At 36.7% G+C, this 22650-nt stretch overlaps 1 protein-coding gene across 2 annotated transcripts in view; it reads right to left on the bottom strand.

Annotated features, from left to right (window-relative positions):
• Nucleotides 1-22650, bottom strand: part of FGF12 (fibroblast growth factor 12) — a 587631-nt gene that overhangs the window by 487043 nt on the left and 77938 nt on the right. The gene's annotated exons all lie outside the window — the stretch shown is intronic.

Raw genomic sequence — 22650 nt, forward strand, 5'->3', positions numbered from 1 at the left:
TATTTTGTGAATATATTTTGAAAATCTTTCCAATACGAGCCAATACTACAGATAAATTAGACAAGAAGAAGATGAGGTGGAGGGAGAAGGGGGAAAGTGGTTCACTTATTTAGGTGTTCATTTATATTTTTTCTCATGTGAATAATACAAACAAGTAATAAACTGACTTCAATGCTGCAAACTTTATTCTTCTCTTTAAACTTAAAAAATCATTTCTCATTATTATTATAAAATAATTATATAGTATCTTTCTTGTTAAAGGACCATATTAAGAAAAAATTAGCTTCCCAGCAAGAAGAAAGTTGCTTTTAAACATTTCCATTTACTATATGTTTTATGTGTATGCATTGATTATAAAATTAATTTATTTTTTGATTAGGTAGCATAATCACACAGTTTAATAACCATATATTTTAAAAGTCTCTATCAACTGTTTGTCTTCTAACAGTAACCTTCCATAGAGAAACCATTTTTTCATGTTTTAATGTATTCTTCCAGAGATACTTTACGAAAATATTAATAAGAAGCAAATAGGCTACAGACTATTGTCATGGTCGTGTACCTTTGCTCTGTCTACTTCACAAGATAGCTTGGGAAATACTCCACATAGCACATTAAAAGCTTTGTTATATTTCAAATATATAGGATCGCATTTTATAGATATGCTATCATTTATTTAGTTAGTTGCTACTTAGGTTGTGTCAATCTTTTGCTTTTACAGATGATTCTATGATGTATTACTTCACACAATCATCTTTCCCATGTTCCGGGATACCTGAGATAAAGTCCTGGAAGTAGAATCGCTGGATCAAAACATGTATATCTGTAATTTTGACAGTGATTGCCAAATTGTCCTTGATAAATATCGTATCAATTCTCACACTTGTATTAACAGTGCCTATTCCCCTTGCAGTCAAGTCAGAAGAGGGTGTTATAAAACTTTCTCATCTTTGAAAATTGGAGGATTTAAAATGGTATATTAACGTTTAATTTTTAGTTTGCTTTTTTCTTATTAAGATTGAGATTGAGCATATTTCCACGTTTAAGAGCCACTTGAGGCTGGGCGCGGTGGCTCACGCCTGTAATCCCAGCATTTTGGGAAGCCAAGGCAGGTGGATCACGAGGTCAGGAGATCGAGACCATCCTGGCCAACATGGTGAAACTCCGTCTCTATTAAAAATACAAAAAAATAGCTGGATGTGGTGGCGGGCGCCTGTAGTCCAGCTACTCAGAAGGCTGAGGCAGGAGGAGTACTTGAACCCAGGAGGTGGAGGCTGCAGTGAACCAAGATCATGTCACTGCACTCCAGCCTGGGTGACAGAGAGAGACTCTGTCCAAAAAAAAAAAAAAAAAAAAAAAGCGACGTGAATATTTTCTGTTTTAAAATAATTTTTCTATGTTAAAAATTTAAAAATGAGAACCTAGTAAGTTCAGGCTGTCCCTGTCTTTTTAAAAGTTAAACAAGAAACGTTACTGTCAAACACTAATGATTTTTAGAAAGCAATACAGATTCTAGGTTTTTTCTTAAGGACTGAGTAAATACATAAAGGAAAAATCTCTATTTTCAGAAAATAACCTTCTTTAAAAATGTTATATTTTTGCAAGTACTTTGTTACCAGTTGTCTAGATTATCCCAAGGACTAGTTGGATAATAAAATATTGAAAAGAAAAACACAAAGCATACTAAAAAGGAAAATGGCATGATCAAATAAAAATGGAAACAAATAATGGGCAGAACAGTTGTTAGATGTTATGTTTCTAAACTTTAAAAACCTAATATCATGAATCACAATTTTTTACAAGATCCCAGGGTTAGGAGTAAAGGGTTAAAAATAAATTGATAGATGGCTTGGTGGGTAAAATTAGGTAAGTAGATGATATTGGATGAATTAGACAGTCCCTTTTGACTCGCATCCTGTAGCTTCTTATTTCCCCAGATTGCTCTTTTTTCTGACAGTGCTGCAATGCATAAAGTCTACAAAATTTTCTGATGGCTGCTATGATGACTGTCATTTTTAAGACAAACTAAATATTCATCAAGAATAAGTAAATGATGAAATGCTTCATAACCTGACCCAGCAAGTGGTTTGGGTTCTCAATTCCAATCACCAATATATCATCCCAATCTTTTGAAATAAGTAGCATATGTTATTTATTTCATGGTCTCATCAGTGATTAATTTTTCAGGCAGTCAATTAATTATCTACTATCAAAATTAACAGTAAATATTTTTCAACACTTTTTTCTGCTCTTCAGGATCAAATCATATTCCTTAAGTATATGCCCTAAATTTGGGCATAGTTAAAATCAAAATTTAAATACTCCATTCAAAGACTGTCACTCTCCAAGAGAATCTATAAGGAAAATTTCAGTTGGGTAGAAATTTGCATGTCTTTTCCCCTCAGAAATGAATTAACTATAGGCATTTTGGATACAAATTAAGTATCGACAGAAATTAGTCATGATTAGAGTAAGAAGGCATAAATTAAACATTATATATACTTGCCTATTTATTTATTTATTTGAGAACGGGCCTTGCTGCGTCACCCAGGCTGAAGTGTAATGGTGCTATTATAGCTTACTGCAGCCTCCAACTCCTGGGCTCAAGCAATCCTCCCACCTCAGCCTCCCCAGTAGCTAGGTGTGCTTCACCATGTCCAGTTAGTTTTTTAAAAAAAATTTGGTAGAGATGGTGTCTAGCTATGTTGCCCAAGCTGATGTCGAATGCCTGGCCTAAAGCAATCCTCTCACCTCAGCCTCCCATAGTGGTGGGATTACAGGCACTAGGCCTGGCCTATAGTAATTATTTTTAAACAAGAAGTATCACATGCTCATGCTCATTGTTAAAGATTTTTAAAATACAGAAGAATGCAAGTATGAGAAGTATTACTACTAACAAAATACAACTACTATTTAAATTCAGCTTAAAAATGTATGTGCTAGGATATGCTTGGAAGCGCTTTAATCATTTAATTAAAAAATAAAATGAGTGATTCCTATTACATCCCTATTGTACAGATAAGAAGTCCATAGAGAGGTTTAGCAATTCACCCAAGATCACACAGCTAGTACGCATAGGAGTCATGTGATCTATTTTGATATGTTGTTTGTAATATAATAAATAACATTTTATCTTATATTTTGTACTTGACATTATCTCAGGGGCATTTCTCCAATTAAAAAATATTGTTGGAAAATATAATTTTAATAAAACCTGTAAAATACTATATTAGGTAGGTTATTTTTATTTTTATTTCTATCATAATACAATATACTATATGCTATAATAAAAATACTTATATGTAAGTTTTATTCATCTTTCTGATTATTTTCCTAGGACAATTTCACAGATGTGAAATTATTATGCCAAATGAATTCAATATATCAAATCATTTTTTGAAGTACAGCAATTTCTACTCCCATGAGTACAGTATAGAAGTGTCTATTTTCCTCTGTCCTTGCCAACAATAGAAGCATAAAAATATCCTTTAGAGGCATAAGAAAAATACTAACAGTTTTCTAACTTGCTTATTAGTAGGGATATCATTTATCTGAAATTTTTATGAGATAATTGTAGGTTCCCATGCAACTGTAAGAAACGATCTAGAGAGAACCTGTATACGCTTTACATAGTTCCCCCAATGATAACATCATGCAAAACTATTACAGTCTTACTACCAAGATATTAACATTTATATAATTCACAGACCTCCCCAGTTTGACTTGTACTGTGTGTGTGTGTGTGTGTGTGTGTGTGTGTTTAGTTATATACAATTTTATCATATGTAGACGTTCATGTGAAGGCCACCACAATCAAAATTAGTTTTGTCTCAAGTATCTTTCATGTTGTCCTTTTATAACGATACTCTCCGGTCCTTTGCCCACCCTACCAACCGATCTCTAACCTCTGGAAACCACTAATCTGTTTTCCACTTCTAAAATTGTGTCATGTAAAAAATATTATGAACATAATTATACAATAGACAACCTTTCTTGATTGACTTTTTTCACTGGAGATTCATCCATGCTGTTAGATATCAATAGTTTGTTGCTTTTTATTATTGAGTACTATTTCATGGTATAAATGTAACACAGTTTGTTAAACCATTCACCTGTTTAAGGATATTTAGGCTGTTTCTAGTTTGGAGCTATTTTAGATAAAGCTGCTATGAACAATCATATATAGGTTCTTGTGGGAACATAATTTTCATGTTCCTGGAATAAAACTCAAGAGCACAACATAAATAAAAATTGCCAAACTGTTTTTCCAGAGGTGCTATTCAATTTTTCATTCCAACCAAAGGTTGGAATGTATATATATATACATACACACACATACGCACACACATATACATATATATATTAGTATATATACAGTTTTTCATTCTGACCAAAGTTTCATGTATATACATATATAAATATATATTTGCACCAACATATATATGTGTGTGTATATATATATGTTGATGCAAAAGTAATTGTGGTTTTTACCATTACTTTCAACATATGTATTAATACATATACACACACACATATAGAATCCTATTGGCTCTGTTTCTCTGGAGAACCCTGACTAATATAAATGTGGAGAATATTCTTATTATTTTTATTGGCCACTGAATGTAGAACTAAGAACCAGAGGCTGAGACTGTTTTTGCCACCAATTTACTGTGTGATCTTGAGCAAACCATTTCTTCTCTCTGGAACATGTTTTCTTTAAACTACAAAGTTTCTAATAATCTTTTCGATTTTAACTTTATAGGAATATAAGATAAAATAGACTATCATGACTGATTATGAGGTTTCAAATCCAGGAAAAATCTACAGATTATTTATCTCCTAACAGAAAAATAATTAATTTGCTTAATGAGTAGAAAATGCTATTTCTGGAGAACAAGGTAACACGTGGACCCTAGAGCATATCATTTCCCCCAAAAGTAAGCCACTGAACACAGAAAGTTGATTTACTTGATCTAAGATAAACTCCAGAAAGTTTTTCCCTTGTCCTGCATGACTGTAGAAATCACTTAATCAAAAGCATGACTGCATCCAATATTTATTTATGAAAACTTTTTCTCTAAAGAGTTTGAAATGCTGGGGAGATATTACTAGTTAGACTTCAGAAAAGCCTCATAGAATAGAAAAAGGAAACCAGTGATGTCAAGAAGGCAAACTTCTGCATCTGCAAAAATGGGCTCAGAAGTCAGATGAAAACAGATTCTAGATTAGACTTTTGATTGTTTGTACTGCTGGGGCTGAGAGAGCAATGAAAACTAATTTCCCTGCATCGGTTGGCTCCCAGAACATCAAGTGTCTGCTAGAAAGAGTGTGCCAATAAACTTCTTTATTGGATCTTTGAGCATCATCCCAATTCATGAACACAACAAAGTACAAAGGCAAATGATGAGAAGAGAAAATAACAAAAACAGAATGTTGCAGAGACTTCACAGTCTCTAGGCTACGTAGTCTCATCTACATTCCTGCCTCTGAACCACATGGAGTTCCTGTTCAAAGCACAGATTTCTGGGATCTACCCCTGACTATTTCAAGCACTATCTGTGAAGGTAGAACACAAGAACATGGATTTTTAACATGCTCCCTAAGTGATCCTTACTAGCTAGCAACTTAGTGCCAGCCTAAGATAGTCTGGATGTGTTCCAGCCCAAATCACTTGTTGAATTGTGATCCCCAGTATCAGAGGCGGGGCCTGGTGGGAAGTGATTGGATCATGGGTGGATTTCTCATGAATGGTTTCACACCATCCCCTTGGTGCTGTCCTTGTGAAACTGAGTGGGTTCTCCAGAAATCTGGTTACTTGTGTGGGGTACCTCCCTGCCCTCCCTCTCTTGCTCCTGCTCTGGCCATGTGATGTGCCTGCTCTCTCTTTGCCTTCTGCCATCATTGTAAGTTTCCTGGGACCTCCCCAGCAGCTAAGTAGATGCCAGCATCGTGCTGCCTGTACAGCCTTTAAAAACTGTGAGCCGATTAAATCTCTTTTCTTTATAAATTACCCAGTCTCTCTACTAAAAATACAAAAATTAGCTGGGCTTGGTGGTATGCACCTGTAATCTCAGCTACTTGGGAGGCTGAGGCATGAGAATTGGTTGAACTCAGGAGGTGGGGGTTGCAGTGAGCCAAGTCTCCCAGTGAGACTGGTATAAATACCAGTCTCAGATATTTCTTTATAGCAATGCGAGAACAGCCAACACACAGCCCATGGCCTATCATTTGGGAACCACTAACATAAGAAACACTTTCATTTTATAGATACAGAAATCAGGGCTAAAAAAAAATCACCCCAAGGTCATGCACCTGATAACTAACGAAGGCTGAACTAGAACTCTTTCAGCCTTCCTGTGCTCTTAACCCTTTGTGACATACTGTTGCTATCAAAAAATTCACTTTTCTTTTTCTCAAAAGAACTATATTATGTCCTAGCCTGTTCCAAACTTCTTCACTCTTCTTCCCCGCAACAGCTGAGGCTAAAGCTATGTTTTACGTCTGCAGGCATTTCTAATTCTGGCTTCCCCCCCAAATTTTGTCTCATGACACAATTTACTAAACTGTCTCCAATTCCATATTCTGGAATTCATAGGTATCAAGTCCTTCTTGCCAGCAGATTATTCCTTATCTCTTTCTTCAGTTCCTGAGCCACTGCCACTTTTTTCTTGCCTTTGTTCTTATCTTCCATCTACTTGCTGACCCAAATTTGCTTTTCAGTTCCCCTTTCATAGAGAAGAGTCCTATTCCTAAACTTCAGGCTAGCCACTAGGTCCTACTGCTCTGATGCCAGTGTCTAGATATTTGAGACTACCATGTTCTCCCACCCCTCTAGCATCCATCACTACCTCTAGTCCAACTATTGGAACATAATGCCACTTTATCCAGTGTAACACTCTGGCTTCCCACAGCAACTGTTTAACTAGAACTGAAAATCTTGCTAATATCATTTGTTCGCCAGATTGAGCCCTCATTTGCACTCATACCTGGATAATTTTCCTTACTCCTTGTACCACACCAGCGGGCAAGTTTAGCACCAGGATGTTTCAGTCCACATACTTCATCCGCATTCTTGCTGAAAGTAAGTGGCCTTGTCTAGTTAAACTTGAGTTCTGAAAAATGGCAAGCCACTTCGCACACTGTGCTTTAGCTTCCTCTATTCACCATTAGATATGACACATTGAAGGCAGGGGGCATAGCCCATTATATTTATCATTGTATTTCTGCATATAAGGCAGTGGAATGGAAGCTGCAAGGCTAAAGAGACAGCAAAGGGTTTTGCAATACATGATAGAATATAAGCCTAGAAAAATTCTTTGGCCATATAAAGCATGGTCAGGAATAGTTTGTGGGTGCTGCCTGGGGTGTTCGCATGCTAGTGGAGGAAGCTCATCAATGAGTGGAATCCTAAAATCCAGGAGTCCAACTCCAGCAGCAACATCTATTCCTTTTACTCATTTGGTAAATCACTTAACTGCTCCATTTCAGATTCTGTGTTACAAAAGAACAGAACTCAAAGTTCTCTCAGGAGAGCAAATCGAACAAATTAGCCAAATTTACCAAATCATCTTAATGAACTGAGCTAAATAGTTCTGGGTTTTTTTGTTTATTTGTTATAAATAATTTGTTATAAATAATAATAAATATAAGTTATTTGTTTCCTAGTGTTGTCATAACAAAGTAGCAGAAACTGGGCACCTTAAAAAAGAAATGTATTCTCTCTCACAGTTACAGAAGCCAGAAGTCTGAAATCAATAGCTTTACACATACATTTTCTCCTGGAATTCCAGATTACACTTACTATGTGGTACATGGAGCTCCTTCCCCCCATCTAATCCAGAGCAGATGAGAAGTGTGACTTTCCTAAGAGAGGGTGAGTAGTAATTGAAAACAAGAGCATGGAATTCAACACCCACTGAAATTTTTATTTTAACTTGATGCACATATTATACTTATTAAACCATAGCAATTTTGCTTATATGTAGAGAAAAATGAATGAGTTTGACGAAAAGAAAAACACCTCCAGAAAGTAACAATGCATTCATTATTTTACTTTGACCAGTGCACTCACTTTTTACCCTAGTAAGTAAACACTTAACAAAATTTTGTTGACATGAAGTTTCAAATGCCAAGCAGGTAAAATGACAACTAAATATTGCAAGAAAGCAGGCATAATGTGCTTAATGCTTCGACTGGTACATAGTTAATGCTTAGTAACTGTTAGATATATTTCCCAACACTAGAAAATGGAGTTTTAAATTTGCAGATATTTGTAGAGCACTTTAAATTTGACAAATATATTCTTAATTTGATTCCAGTTCAGAATCATCATCCCTATTTTACAAGAAAGTAAATTAAGGTTTGAAGGTGTATTTGTTTCCTACGGTTGTCATAACAAAGTAGCACAAACTGGGCACCTAAAACAACAGAAATGTCTTCTCTCTCATAGTCACAGAAGCCAGAAGTCTGAAATCAACAGGCTGCAGGGGTGGTTCCTTCTAGAGGCTCCGAAGGGGAATCTATTCCATGCCTCTCTCCTAACTTCTGGTGGTTGCAGGCAATACTTGGTGTTCTTGACTTATAGATGAATCAGTTCGGTCTCTGCTTTCATCCTCACTTTGGCATTTTTCTCTCTGTGTGCTCTCTCTTCTCGTTCTTTTTTTTTTTTTTTTTTTTTTTTTTTTTTAAGGCAGGGTCTTCCTCTGTTGCCCAGGCTGGAGTGCAGTGACACGATCTTGGCTCACTGCAACCTCCACCTCCTGAGTTCAACCAATTCTCATGCCTCAGCCTCCCGAGTAGCTGAGATTACAGGTGCACATCAGCAAGCTCAGCTAATTTTTGTATTTTTAGTAGAGATGAGGTTTTGCCAAGTTGGCCAGGCTGGTTTTGAACTACTGACCTAAAGTGATCTGCCTGCCTCGGCCTCCCTAGTGCTGGGATTACAGGTGTGAGCCATAGTGCTGGCCTTTCCTCTTCTTATGAGGATATCAGTCATTGGATTTGGGGCCCCCTCTAATATAGTATGGTCTCATCTTAATTTAAGATCCGATTTCCAAATAAGATCACATCCTTAGGTTCTTGGCAGACATTAATTTGGGAAAACACAATTCATCACTAAGAAAGAGTTAAGATTCCCCCAAATCACACAAGTAATAGAGTGTGGAGCCAAGACCAAAACAAAAGTTTCATCCAATTCACTCTATTTTTCTAAGATTATGCTGCCCAGGTCAGACAAGTTAGGATGTGCTGCTGTAGTCCTGGAGTCATTCCATATCACCTTGCGAAAGCCCCTGCTTTATTCAGCTTCTTTTAATTTACAATAATCAGCACAGAATTAACTATCTGTGACTGTCCTATATGGAGCCTCAACTCCTCTCAGCCAACAGCTGGAAGTTCAGGGTTTCACACTCATGATACCCGAACTGGACACCTGGACATCATTTTCAATAACCTCTCTCACATCTCAACATTTCATGCAGCTTTATGTTTAACCAAGGTGAAGTAGGTAGGTGCCTTCATCTCCTCTACGTTTTTATAACTGTATATCCTTGTTGCTTCTCCTGAAATCCCTTTCCCCTCAGTTCATATCTGCATGCTCAAAATCCATTTAAATCTGAATTCATTCCTAAAGGCTCAGTGCAGATATAAATCTAGCTCCTCAATTACCATAGCACTATCTCTGCTTCAAAGGCTACAAAGCAAAATATAATTTGTATCATACTTTATTTTTTCTTCCTTTTTCTTTCTTTTTCCTGTTTTCTCTCCTTCTTTTTCTGTATGTATATACATGATGCCTACACATGTATATTCATATACACATGTGTATATACACACACATCCAGTCAGCCCTCATATTCATGGGTTCTACATCCATGCATTCAACCAACTGCAGATCAAAAATATCCAAAAAATAAAATTAAAATGTAATACAATAAAAATAAAACTAATTTAAAAAATAATACAGTATAATAAATATCTAGATAGCATTTACATTGTGTTAGAAATTGTAAGTAACCTAGCCATGATTTAAATTATACAAGGAGGATGTGAATAGGCTATATGCAAATACTACACCATTTTATATAAAGGATTTGAGCATCCGTGGATTTTGGTATCTGCAGGGTGTCCTCATGGATACTGAGGGATGACTATATATACATATATGCACACACATACACACCCACCTAATTCCAAAAGGAGAAACTGAAGTCTGAGAGAGGAAGCCCCATATCTTACTATCTCTCAAGAGTATATATTGCAGTATGCTTTGTTCCAAGAAGGCGTACGATAAATCACTGACAAATTAATAAATTACTTCATATATTTAAATGACTTTATAGAAACTTAAATTACTCAAAATTAATTACTTAAATTAATTAATTTATATTTTTAAGAAGAAAAGAATTGTGAGGGTTTAAAAAGAATAACTGATTTTAAGTATAAGTTTATAATAGAGATGAGAATGATTTTTAAAATATTGTGATCTATTACTATAGTCACACAATAATTGTAAGACATTCTTACAGTTTAAAAAGGTAGGCTATAACATGATTTTAGAATCACTTACCCTTTGTTTTAGTGTTTAGAATGTTTTAATTTTTTTCAAGTACCTCTTTACTCATAACTCTTCTTGATTTAGGCCAACCTAACCAAGGATTTTTTAAACCTCATTGTGTTTAAAAAATCACTGTGAAATCACTCAAATCCCTGCATATACACATGTACATTTAGATGCTAGAATTGATATATATATATAGTATTTATCACACAGCATTACTGTTTATATATATATATATATAATTTATCACATGTATTGTATTTATCACACAGCATTACTGTTTGACTTAAGTACAACCTGGTAAAGCTTTCTTGGTTTTGCTATGTCACTTTACCATACTTAATAACTTGGCATTAAACCCTGTACTATACCAGCACCCGACAGTCCTTGACCTTAGTAAGTTTTTATAATGCTTATGACTTGGCCTGACTCAGTGTATACATTAATCCAGAAACCAAAGAAAACAATCAGTTATTTGATATCACTTCAGCCAATAGATAGTTTAAAACCTTGCTGTACATTTTTTTCTTTCCATTCTTTTTTATGTGTGGGGAGGGAGTGTATTGGAAGTAGAGGGCCATCCTTTTAGCATCTTTCAGTGCTACAAAGGTGGTTTCTCTTCAGAGGGCCTATAAAGAAGTGTGGATAAGATATAGAACTGATTCTCTTTTAATTGATGGAATCATACAATCTGATGATCAGATCTTAAAGATCATTTGGTCATCAAGTCTTAATAAATGATATTTATATCGAAGTGCACTATATATCTTGTCTCTAGCACCTCAAAGTTAGAAATCAGGTGTCTCTCTCTTCACAAATACAACCAATTGACACTAGCTACCTGAAGCACTGCACTGAGGAAGATTCTGAGACTGAGACAGGGATCTGGAGGATAAATGGCATATATGTACTTCCAACAAATATTTATACAATAGAAATCCTTGAGGTACTCAGACCTTTCTGCTCAAATACAGTCATGTATAGAAACTCACTTTATAAAGTATCTTATATGACTAGGAAGGCACCATGCTAGTATTAGCATTGGTACACTAGATCCTCCTAGATTGTCAGTTCTGAATATTTGGGTACTTTGATCCATAGCTACCCTGTTCTGTGTGGTGGCCACTAGTCAAATATGGCTGTTAAAATTTAAATTTGTTTGAAATTAAATAAAAGTTGAAATTTATTTCCTCATTTTTACTTCAAGTCCCACATTTCATGGGTTCAGATGCCACATGTAGCCACTATGTTAGACAACCCAGACAGAAACATTTCCATCACTGCAGGAAGTTCTCTGCACAAATTTCAACAACCAGTATAAACTACCACCATTTCATCATGTTGAAATCTGCACAAGTCAACTCTTAACAAAAGGTTTCATAAACCTCTTCCAAGGTGTCAGGCTACGGCTTTACTTCTTTTCTCCTTCTTGAATCAGGGATATGATAGTGTCTAGTCCCCTGAAAATGGGTGTGGGTACATGTGTATGTGTCAGAATTGGTGCAGGCTTTGGGGAAGAGTCATAACTATTGGCTACTCTGCCTCATGCTGAATCTTTCTGTGCCATGAGGTGACCTAGCCATACTGATCAGCAGAGGTGACTTCAGGGAACTTATCCCTGATGACTCAGGCACTCGGGAGAGCAACGGTGTTGTTATCAGAGGGGACTATTCCAAAACACTATACTTGTGTAATACTAAATTCAAAGCAGAAATGGAAACTAGGATACAGTCAGTGTGGACGGGGTATTAAGAAAGGCCGAGAGAGGAGAAGGGCAAAGGCAATGAAGAAAGTGTTACTTCTGATTAGGGAGGTGGGAGAAGGGAGGTGATAGGAAGCCAAAGACCTATGGGCCTGCACAGAATTGCCTGACAAACCACCTTAGCCTGATTATCACAGGCTGTCAGCTCAGCCAAGTGAGGGATGACTGAAAACACAGATGTAAATAGATGTTTCCTTTATTCTTCCTTTTATAGCGTCTCTGTCCTGCTCCTATTTCTTTGGATAAGGCAATGGAAATCTTGCAGAATGCTGACAATGCTTTTGGCTGGTTTTATAATGACACTTCAGTGATGCCAAGTTTCTATTGCCCTCTTCTCGGGACTCCCATAATAACCGTGTGTCTGCATCTCTCCTCTGGCCACTGATGTGCAGGCTGCCTGGCATTTCTTTCAGTGCTTTCACTCATATTTACTTTCAGCTTAAATTACAACCATAAGCTCTGGGAAGACAAAATTTATGTCATATCTGTGGCCCCTGACAGTTATTAGCATGGTACCCCAAACATCTGGAGGCAATATGGCATTGACATTGCATTGAGGCACTGAAGTCAGTTTGCCTGGGTTCAGATTTCACCTCTGCCACTTACCAACTGTGCCTTTCAGAAAGAAGGTAGACCTCCCTGCTCTCAGCTTCATTTTCCTTCTCTGTTAAATGGGCCATAGGCTCTGTGCTAAGAGCTTTATTTTTAGGAAGTTATGTTAAAGTTTAAAAGTGGCCATACCTGTAATCCCAGCCCTTTGAGAGGCCGATGAGGGTGGATCACCTGAGGTCTGGAGTTTGAGACCAGCTTGGCCAACATGGTGAAATGCCGTCTCTACTTAAAACAGAAAAAATTGTGGGCATGGTGGCGGGTGCCTGTAATCCCAGCTACTCGGGAGGCTGAGGCAGGAGAATCGCTTGAACCAGGGATAGCAGAAGTTGCAGTGAGCTGAGATCACCCCATTGCACTCCAGCCTGGGCAACAAAAGCAAAACTCCATCTCAAAAAAAAAAAAAAAAAAAAGGCTTAATGAAAATAAGGCTCTTAGCACAGTGTTCATCATAAGGTAAATACTCATAATAATTATTGTTTTGGGCATTACATAAATACAGATGAAAGCCAACTGCTTCAATTTTCCATGTGCCTGATAATAGGGTTTTCAGAGCTAATAAAGATGTTAACTATCTTCTTTCACGACCTCCACATTTTACATTTGAAGAAACTGAGATGCAGTTAGGGGTTAGCACTTGCCAAAGTACACAAACAAGTCAGTGGCAGAACAGGGACTCCTCAGCGGCAGGCTTTGCATTTCATCTCCTGCCTTTCTAAGACCCTTTGGATGTACAGATATTGCATGGTGGAAAATGTCAGGCAAAGGATTCTCTTTATTATATCAAAAACTTGAAAGTTAAGACCTACTAATAATAGCAGATGTAGACATGCCCCTGTCAAACTCTCAGTGAATTTATCTTTTTAAATGACAGACAATGATTAAAACACCCCAAGAGGTCTGGCTTTCAGATAGGCAAATTCATGTGTCACACAATATACAAAGGATGGCGTCATTTTTCAAGGTAATGGACTCAAGATCAACTGCTATTACATAAACAGAATTCAACATACATTTCTGAGCACTTACTTTTAAAAAATATTTTGTTTACTAGAGGATAACATGGTTATACTGACAATTAGCATTTCTGCCTTAAAACACGTGCGTGCGCACACACACACACGCCTACCATTTTATTTTGTGTGGCAATTGAAAGATGCAAGCCCAATTTTTAACATTTGCTTCTGAAATGATTTCTATGGGTTGGGACTATGAGGTTTCTATAGGGGAGAGAGAAACAGACATTCGAACTGGCATTCTAAAAGCCTCTACTTTGTGAAATAGAAAGTGCTAATATAGCACAAATTATTGAGTTCCATTCTGCCCTGTTCCTTAAGTCACTCACAGGGCAACAGGGCACTAAGCACATACGCAGACATTTTTTTTTTTCCTTGAGATGGAGTCTCGCCGTCGCCCAGGCTGGAGTGCAGTGGCTCGATCTCAGCTCACTGCAAGCTCTACCTCTGAGGTACAAGTGATTCTCCTGCCTCAGACTGTGGAGTAGCTGGAACTACAGGTGTGTGCCACCACACCCAGCTAATTTTGTATTTTTAGTAGAGATGGGATTTCACAATGTTGGCCAGGCTGGTCTTGAACTCCTGACCTAGTGATCCATCTGCCTTGGCTTCCTAAAGTGCTGGGATTACAGGTGTGAGCAACCACTCCCGGCTTACACATGCATATTATAGCTCATTCCCACTTGAGCCACATACATTCTATACACACTGTATGTGACTAAATGATTCCAAAGACCCTGAAAGTGAAAATTTGGCCACAACAGATACTTAGCAGGGGATAAAACACTGAGAAAAATTATGGCAGGTGATTTGCCAAGCATTACAGGAGCATTAAAATAAATAAATAAATTTATTTAATGAATATTTTGTGTATTTAGTAGAGCTTCTATAATCCATAAGCCTCAAGAATTAAGCTTGTCTCAAAGCCTATAATTGGAATCTTCAAAGATTCTTTCTAATATCTGTGTGTGTGTTTGTGCATCTCCATGTGTGTGTGGTGTTTCACTTCCTTTGAGATGAAAAGGTTATAGGGACGCCAGAGCTGGGAGCGATCTTTTGAGTTATAGAGTAGAGGTTTTTTCCTAAGTAATAAAAATCTTCAGTAAAAATGTAAAAGGAAACAATACATATAAGAAGAAAAAAATCATAAATGGGGGTCCTTGGGGATATAAATCTTTAATATTTGTTGGAAAGTACTTAACTGTTGGTAGAAATTTTGAAGCATCTGTTCTAAGTCTTAAATGCCAAAAAGCACAGTTTGAAAATCAAGTGTAATAGTCCAATTTAATAAGAAGCCTGAAATGCAGAAAGAGAAGAAACTTGCTAAGAAGGGCAAAAGCTGAGTCTCTAAAGAGGTGGCTTGCCTCCAGCCCAGTGTTTTCCTATTCATTTTATAACATGCTGGCTGGCTTTCACATTATTGCAAGTGAGCATTAAATGGCATGACATCTAAAAATCATAAGCCTTGCCAAAGTTACATGTGTGTGTGTGTGTTTGTGTGTGTATATATTTATGTGTGTGTGTGTGTATATGTCTATATATAATAATAGAAGAGTAACCTAGGGCCTGTTTCAAGTGGCTCTTATCTAAACTATAATGCTGACTAACATACAAGGTCAATTACAACTATTAGCACATTATTGAACACAACTTATTGTTCTTCCTTCCATTAGACATAGCCTTAGCATCAATAAAATTATAAACAAGGGTTATGTTACAAAATCACTTGGTCTTAGTTGGAAAAATATTTTTTCTTTTGATTCTTTTTATAGCAATAATGATGTTACTTAAATACTACTAAATTGTATAAAGCTTTAAGAGAAAGAGGCAGTATCTGTGTACCTAATGACTCTGTGGGGAGGGGTGAAAGATTTCATTAAAATGTTACCTGTAGCTTCATGCACTCTGCAAACAAACTCAAACAAAGCTTGTTCCAAAATTACTGCCATTATACCCTAATAGTAAAGCACTCACTGGGAAATACTAGAGGAAATAATAAACAATGATAGCTCTTAGCAACTGAATAATACATTTTATCCACGGATTTGAAAGTTCTTTAGAAGCATTAACTAATTAAGTTTCACCACATGCCCACAAGGTAGGTATTAGTTCTCTATTTTATAGATGCGCTCATTTAGTATGAGTTACAGCCCACGTCTGTGGGAGTATCGGATAGGAAAAATCCCACTGACATAAAATGTTTTCAGATTCACCAGGCTGTGCGGTAATAACACGGCAGTGTCCCAAATGATACCCAGAAGGCGTTGAAGAATTAATGCACATCCAAAACACCTAATTTAATAGAAACTTCTGAACCAATGCAAACTGAACCCAAAAAGATGTAGAAATTCTCTTCTGGTTTTCACTGCATTTAATGCTTTTGCACTACAAAGGAAACAATCAGAAAATAAAATGGGAACCTATGAATTGGGAAAAAATATTTGCAAACCATACATCTGATAAGGGATCAATATCCAAGGTTTATAAAGAACTCATACAATTCAATAGTAGAAACACCAACAACCTGATTTAAAAATGGGCAGAGGACTTGAATAGGCATTTCTCCAAAGAAGACAGAAAAATGACCAACAGGTATATAAAAAGGTGCTCAGCATAATTAACAATCAGGGAAATGCAAATCAAAACCACAATGAGAGATCACCTCACACCTATGAGGATGACTATTACCAAAGAGTTAAGAGATAGCAAACATTGGCAAGGGTGTGAAGAAAAGAGAACCTTTTACACTATTGGTGGAAATGTGGATTGGTGTAGCCTTTATCGAAAACAGCATGGAGACTTCTAAAGAAATTAAGAATAGAACTACCACGAGACCCAGCAATTCCTCCTCTGGGCATATCCCCCATCAAATGAACTCACCATCTTGCAAACACGTCTGAATGCCACATTCATTGTAACATTATTCACAACAGCCAAGATATGAAAATAACCTAAGTGTCCATCATCAACAAATGGATAAAAGAAATAGTGGTATAGACAGTCTGCCCTCCATGGATTCTACATCTATGGATTCAACTAACCACAGATGGAAAATATTTGAGAAAAATACTGCATCTGTACTGAATATGTGCAGACTTTTTTTTGTTATTATTCCCTATCTAAATGGGAATTTAGATAGGGAATTTTTTTTGTACATATTTTATCATTTTATTAGGAATAATTCCAAATGGGTTATGAAGAAAATGTATTCATTGAATTTGATGAGTTTTCCAAAAACTCTTAATGAAGACATGTCTGCCCAATAATAAAACATCAGCAGAACTATCATATAATGAGCAAAAAATCAGGCTGATAACAAAAGCAACATGCAACATAAAAAAGACACAATAGGCCGGGCGCAGTGGCTCACGCCTGTAATCCCAGCACTTTGGGAGGCCGAGGCGGGTGGATCACGAGGTCAACAGATCGAGACCATCCTGGTCAACATGGTGAAACCCCGTCTCTACTAAAAATACAAAAAATTAGCTGGGCATGGTGGCATGTGCCTGTAATCCCAGCTACTCAGGAGGCTGAGGCAGGAGAATTGCCTGAACCCAGGAGGCGGAGTTTGCGGTGAGCCGAGATGGCGCCATTGCACTCCAGCCTGGGTAACAAGAGTGAAACTCTGTCTCAAAAAAAAAAAAAAAAAAAAAAAAAAAAAGACACAATATAAAGGAAGACAATCTGCTGAAAACAACAATCTATATAAAATTTACATTGTATTAGATATCACAAGTGTTGTAGATTTATGTCAGGGGTTTGGTATTCTTTCGAGGTACTGGAACCAATCCCCCATAGACACTAAGGTGGCACTGTATATACAATGAAGTGTTATTCAGCCTTAGAAAAGAAAAAGATCCTGCCATTTGCCACAATACGGATACACTTGGAGGTCAGTAAGTGAAATAGGCTAAACACAGAAAAGTATTGCCTGATCTCACTTATATGTAGAATCTTTAAAAAAAAAAAAAAAGTGAAATATACAGAGATGAGAATAAAACAGTGATTGCCAGGGGCACAGGATGGGAATAGGGGAAGGAAAAGAGGGATGTAGGACATAGGTTGTGAGGTAGCAGATCTGTAGGACATGGTACAACATGAGGACTATAGCCAATAAATATGTGCTATATTTGCTGAATGGGCAGATTTTAGCTGCTCTTAATATTAAAAAAACAAAAAACAATGGGCCACTATGTGCGATGATGGATATGTTAATCTGCTGTGCTGTAGAAATGATGTCACTATTCACATGTATCCCATAACATCATGTTTTAGACCTTAAATATAGATAATAAAATTTATTTTAAATTAAAATAATAAAATTAAATGAAATAGAAGCCAAAAGCTTGCCAGGAGAATGGTTTTCACAGGTGAATTTTATATATCACATATAAGTAAAGATGAACTCCATAGAGGTAGGTTATTCAGAGCCATTAAATCACAAAATAGGAAAGGAAAGCTCCTAAGAGGTCATCAAATGATAACTCTCTTATTTTATAGGAGGAAAAGTGAGGTTCAGAGGATAACCTGGCCTGCTCATGTCCACACAGTCAGCCCAATCTTACATAAAATGTGTTAAAAGCTTAATAAAATTTATGGTTGGTAAAAGTTCATTTTTCTGTATGCAATTTGCTCTAAATTAATGTTTAGCAAACTGTGGCTTATGGGCCCATTTTGGAATGTAGCCCATTTTCATATGGGCTGAAAGTTAAAAAACTTTTTTTTTTTACTTGTTGTTTGTTTGCTTGTTTGAGACAGGATCTTACTCTGTTGCCCAGGTTGGAGTGCAGAGTCATGATCATGGCTCACTGCAGCCTCAATCTCCTGGGCTTAAGAGATCCTCCTGCCTCAGCCTCCCAAATAGCTGGGGCCACAGGTGTGTGTCACCACACTCAGCTAATTTGTTTTATTTTTTTGTAAAGACAGAGGCTATGTTGCCCAGGATGGTCTCAATGATCCACCTGCCTCAGCCTCTCAAAGTGCTGGAACTACAGGTGTGAGCCACAGTGTCTAGCCTTTCACATTTTTATATGGTTGAAAAGAAAATGTTTTTTATTACTGAAAATTACATAAAATTCAAATTTCCATGCTCATAAATAAAAAGTTTTATTGAAACATAGCTATGGTCATTTGTTTGCTTATCGTCTACAGCAGCCTTCATGCTACAATGACAGAGTGAGACCATAGCATTCGAAAGCCTAAAATATTTACTGATTCTTCAGAGAAAACATTTGCTGACTCCTTCTCCAAGTGATGTATGTGAAGAGTTGTTTAATATATTTATGTGTGTCTGCAAATAGCTTATCTTTAGTTTATAAATTAGACATACACAGAACATGATTTATCTCCCTCTGTGTTTTGGTTATATATCCATGGGCTAATCAAACTCTTTCATCAAAGATATCAAATGCCTGAAATTTTTTCCTAATTTCTCAACAATCAACACCTCCTTTTCAAACCATATTTACATAAGTCTTTACTGTTTAAAACACTTTCACATCCATTATTCCATTAATCTCTCACATGAGGTGCCCATGGAAATAATTACTATTTCTGCTTTACAGAGAGGGAAACCAGGCTCTGAGAACTCAGGAGACTTTCCTAAGAGCACTGTTCAGTCAACAAAAGATTCCTGCCCTGACCCCAGAACCCAGGTGCTCCTAAGCAATGAGCACTCCACCTGAAAGACAGAACATAATCACAGCTGAGATTAGAAAAGCCAAAATATAATGAAGGTTAATATTATAAAAACAATTACGGTTCTTTCCTGTGCATGGTTATCTCTGGAAAGATAATCAGGAAGAACTTTCGCCTCTGGCCAAAGAAGAAGTTAGGAAAGACATTATTCTTTTGTTTGAAATTTATGCCATGTACATATGTTACTTATTCAACAAATAAGATGTTCAAGAGTTGTCAAACTAAGACAACCAGGTGAAATCAACTCCCACCAGTAAGAATTGCCTCTCTCTGAGGAAAGATTTTACATGGTTCCAATTCTAAAGGAAAAGAGAAGTTATAATTAAATGTTAGTCGGAGGTCAGCCTAGCACTTGCCGTGAAATCCATTTTGATGGGCCATTTACTTGTAGCCCAAAGAAAATGATGAAGCACATCACTGCTCTTTGTCACCATGCCAGCACCGGCAGGTACCTGATGAGGAGCTTGATGGGGAGTCCTGCCCAATCCATCTGGAGTGCTACTCTTTATTTATTTTCTTTTATTTCTTTTTACTACTAAATGCTACGACTTACAGTAAGATCAGCTATCAATTACGTTTTCTTACCAGTAGCAAATTACGTGGCTATATATTCACAATCAATGTGTTTCTTCAGGAAATGATATTGCACAAAACAGTTTTCTGCACATAGTTGGCAATCATCATTTTTTAAAAAATAATTCAGACTTAGAGTTAAAATGTCAGAGAAATTCTTTACTATTCTAAGCTTCTGAAAACAGTGGGGAATCATTTAGGATGGATGGATGGATAGATAAATAGATAGATAGATAAATTTAGAATATATATCCATCTATCTATCTCTGGCTAGCTAGTTAGAATATACATCACTTATTGATCCTGGCATGGAGAATTAAAAATTTTTTTAAATTATGATTGGATGAACTATTACAGATCATCTAGTCCAATTGTCTTAATCAATGAGGAAACTACCACCAAAGGGGATTTTGTCCAATAAGAATCTTGAAAGTAAAAATCATATATACAGTGAATGTGTCTGCAATCTAGCCCCAACCTACAATTTTAATTTTACCACCATGAACTCTCCTTCACGCAAATTATACTTTGTCTCTCATTCTACTCCCAAACCAGCCATGTTATATTATACTATTTTCCTTGTTTTTTTAAATGATATGAATATCCTTTCCTTTTAATTTTCAAATCCTTATCCTGCCCACTCTTCAAAGCTCTGCTTCCTTGGATTCTTGATGAACTTTATTAGGGTCCATTTCTAGTGGCACTGATTTTTATACATTCATCCTTCTGATGTTTACTGTTATATATGGGTATCTAAAATATAAGTAATTTATATATTTTTGTTGTTAGACCACATTTTCAAACCACATAAAAGACTATCATATAGGGGAAATTTTTTGGTATCTGAATTTTGGTGAAACAATTAAAAATGTTTTTTAAAGTTGAATTAATATACTGTAGTAAATCACCTCGATAAGTTCTCACAAAATAAATGGGTTCTTAATTTATTGGAAGTTTTCTTGTTCTTAAATCACTGACACCCTACTTGAGTAAACCAAGTGACTTGAGAACTTATAAAGCTAAAAAAAAAAAAAAAAAAAAAAAACCCAAAGGATCTTCTAGGCCAAACTTCTAGCCTTTCACATAAAATATGAAGGTCTAAAAAAGATAACGCACCTTACCCAGCACTAAAACTTGTGTCTTCTGGCTCGTTATGCCCATACATTCTCCATTTGATCATATTGCTTCCCCTAACATTTTTTTAGCTGGTGATGTCCACTGCTAAAATGTAAATATGTGTTTTGCTGCTTTGTTACTGTTACCATGTTCATACATTTTTAGAACAAACCATAACCTCATTAAATAACTTAGTCCGGACATATCTTCGGAGTCCTGGATTCTTGTGTGAATTCTTCTAGATTTTCAGATCTGGACTTTAGCCAGTTGGGGTGAAGCAGAGTCCAAGTCACCCAGTCCTCTCTCCAACCACTCTAGACTAAAACCCCTGTTGTCAGATATTTGTGCACCTGTTTTGTGGACCACCTCATAAATTTATATTCACTCCTATTTTATTGCATGATGGTTTAATCATGATTCACTAACAAAAAAATCGATTCTTGTTTAGTCATTGATTTAACATATGCTACCAAATGTCAGTTGCTGTCCTACAACTAGGACACTCTTATTGTTACTTATATTATCAAAAATGATATGATTAAGAATTACCGGAGAGAGATCCAAGATGGCTGATGATTAGCAGCTCGGGCACTTACCTCCCAGTGAAACGTAAAGAACGAGAGGACGCCACACTTTCAGACGAATATTAGTTGCTCACGGACCAGGAGATTCCCAGTGGAGGAGCTCCACGGGTCGCCAGGGCGACTCTTGTGGCCGGCGTGGCGGTTTTGCTGGTGCCTTAGCACGCCAGTTCTTGGTGCAGAGTCCGGAGATTCCCGAGCAGAAAAGCACCATCAATCTTAACACCGCTGTTTTGGCCGGCTCAGTGGATTGCTCAGATTTCGGCGCAGGGAATCAACAAGTTGGACGTCAGAGACCCAGTTAGAAAGTCGGTAATTATAAAGACGACAGACGGACAAATATATAATGAAGGGAAGAAACCAGCGTAAAAAGGTAGAGAATACTCAAAATCAGAATGCCTCTCCCTCTACAGGGGATTGCAATTCCTCATCAGTGACAGAACAAGGCTTAATAGATTACACGTGTGTTCCAATAACAGAAGCAGGTTTCAAAACGTGGGTGATAAGAAACTTCTGTGAATTAAAAGAACTTGTTCTAACCCAATGCAAAGAAACTAAGAACCTTGAAAAAAGGTTTGACGAAATGTTAACGAGAATGGACAATTTAGAGAAGAATATAAGTGAATTGATGGAGCTGAAAAACACAACACGAGAACTTCGCGAAGCATGCACAAGTTTAAACAGTCGAATTGATCAAGCAGAAGGAAGGATATCAGAAGTCGAGGACCAGCTCAGTGA

Source organism: Aotus nancymaae, unplaced genomic scaffold (assembly GCF_030222135.1).
Source record: "Aotus nancymaae isolate 86718 unplaced genomic scaffold, 86718_ANA_hifiasm-v0.15.2.pri h1tg000067l, whole genome shotgun sequence".
Lineage (NCBI taxonomy): Eukaryota > Metazoa > Chordata > Mammalia > Primates > Aotidae > Aotus > Aotus nancymaae.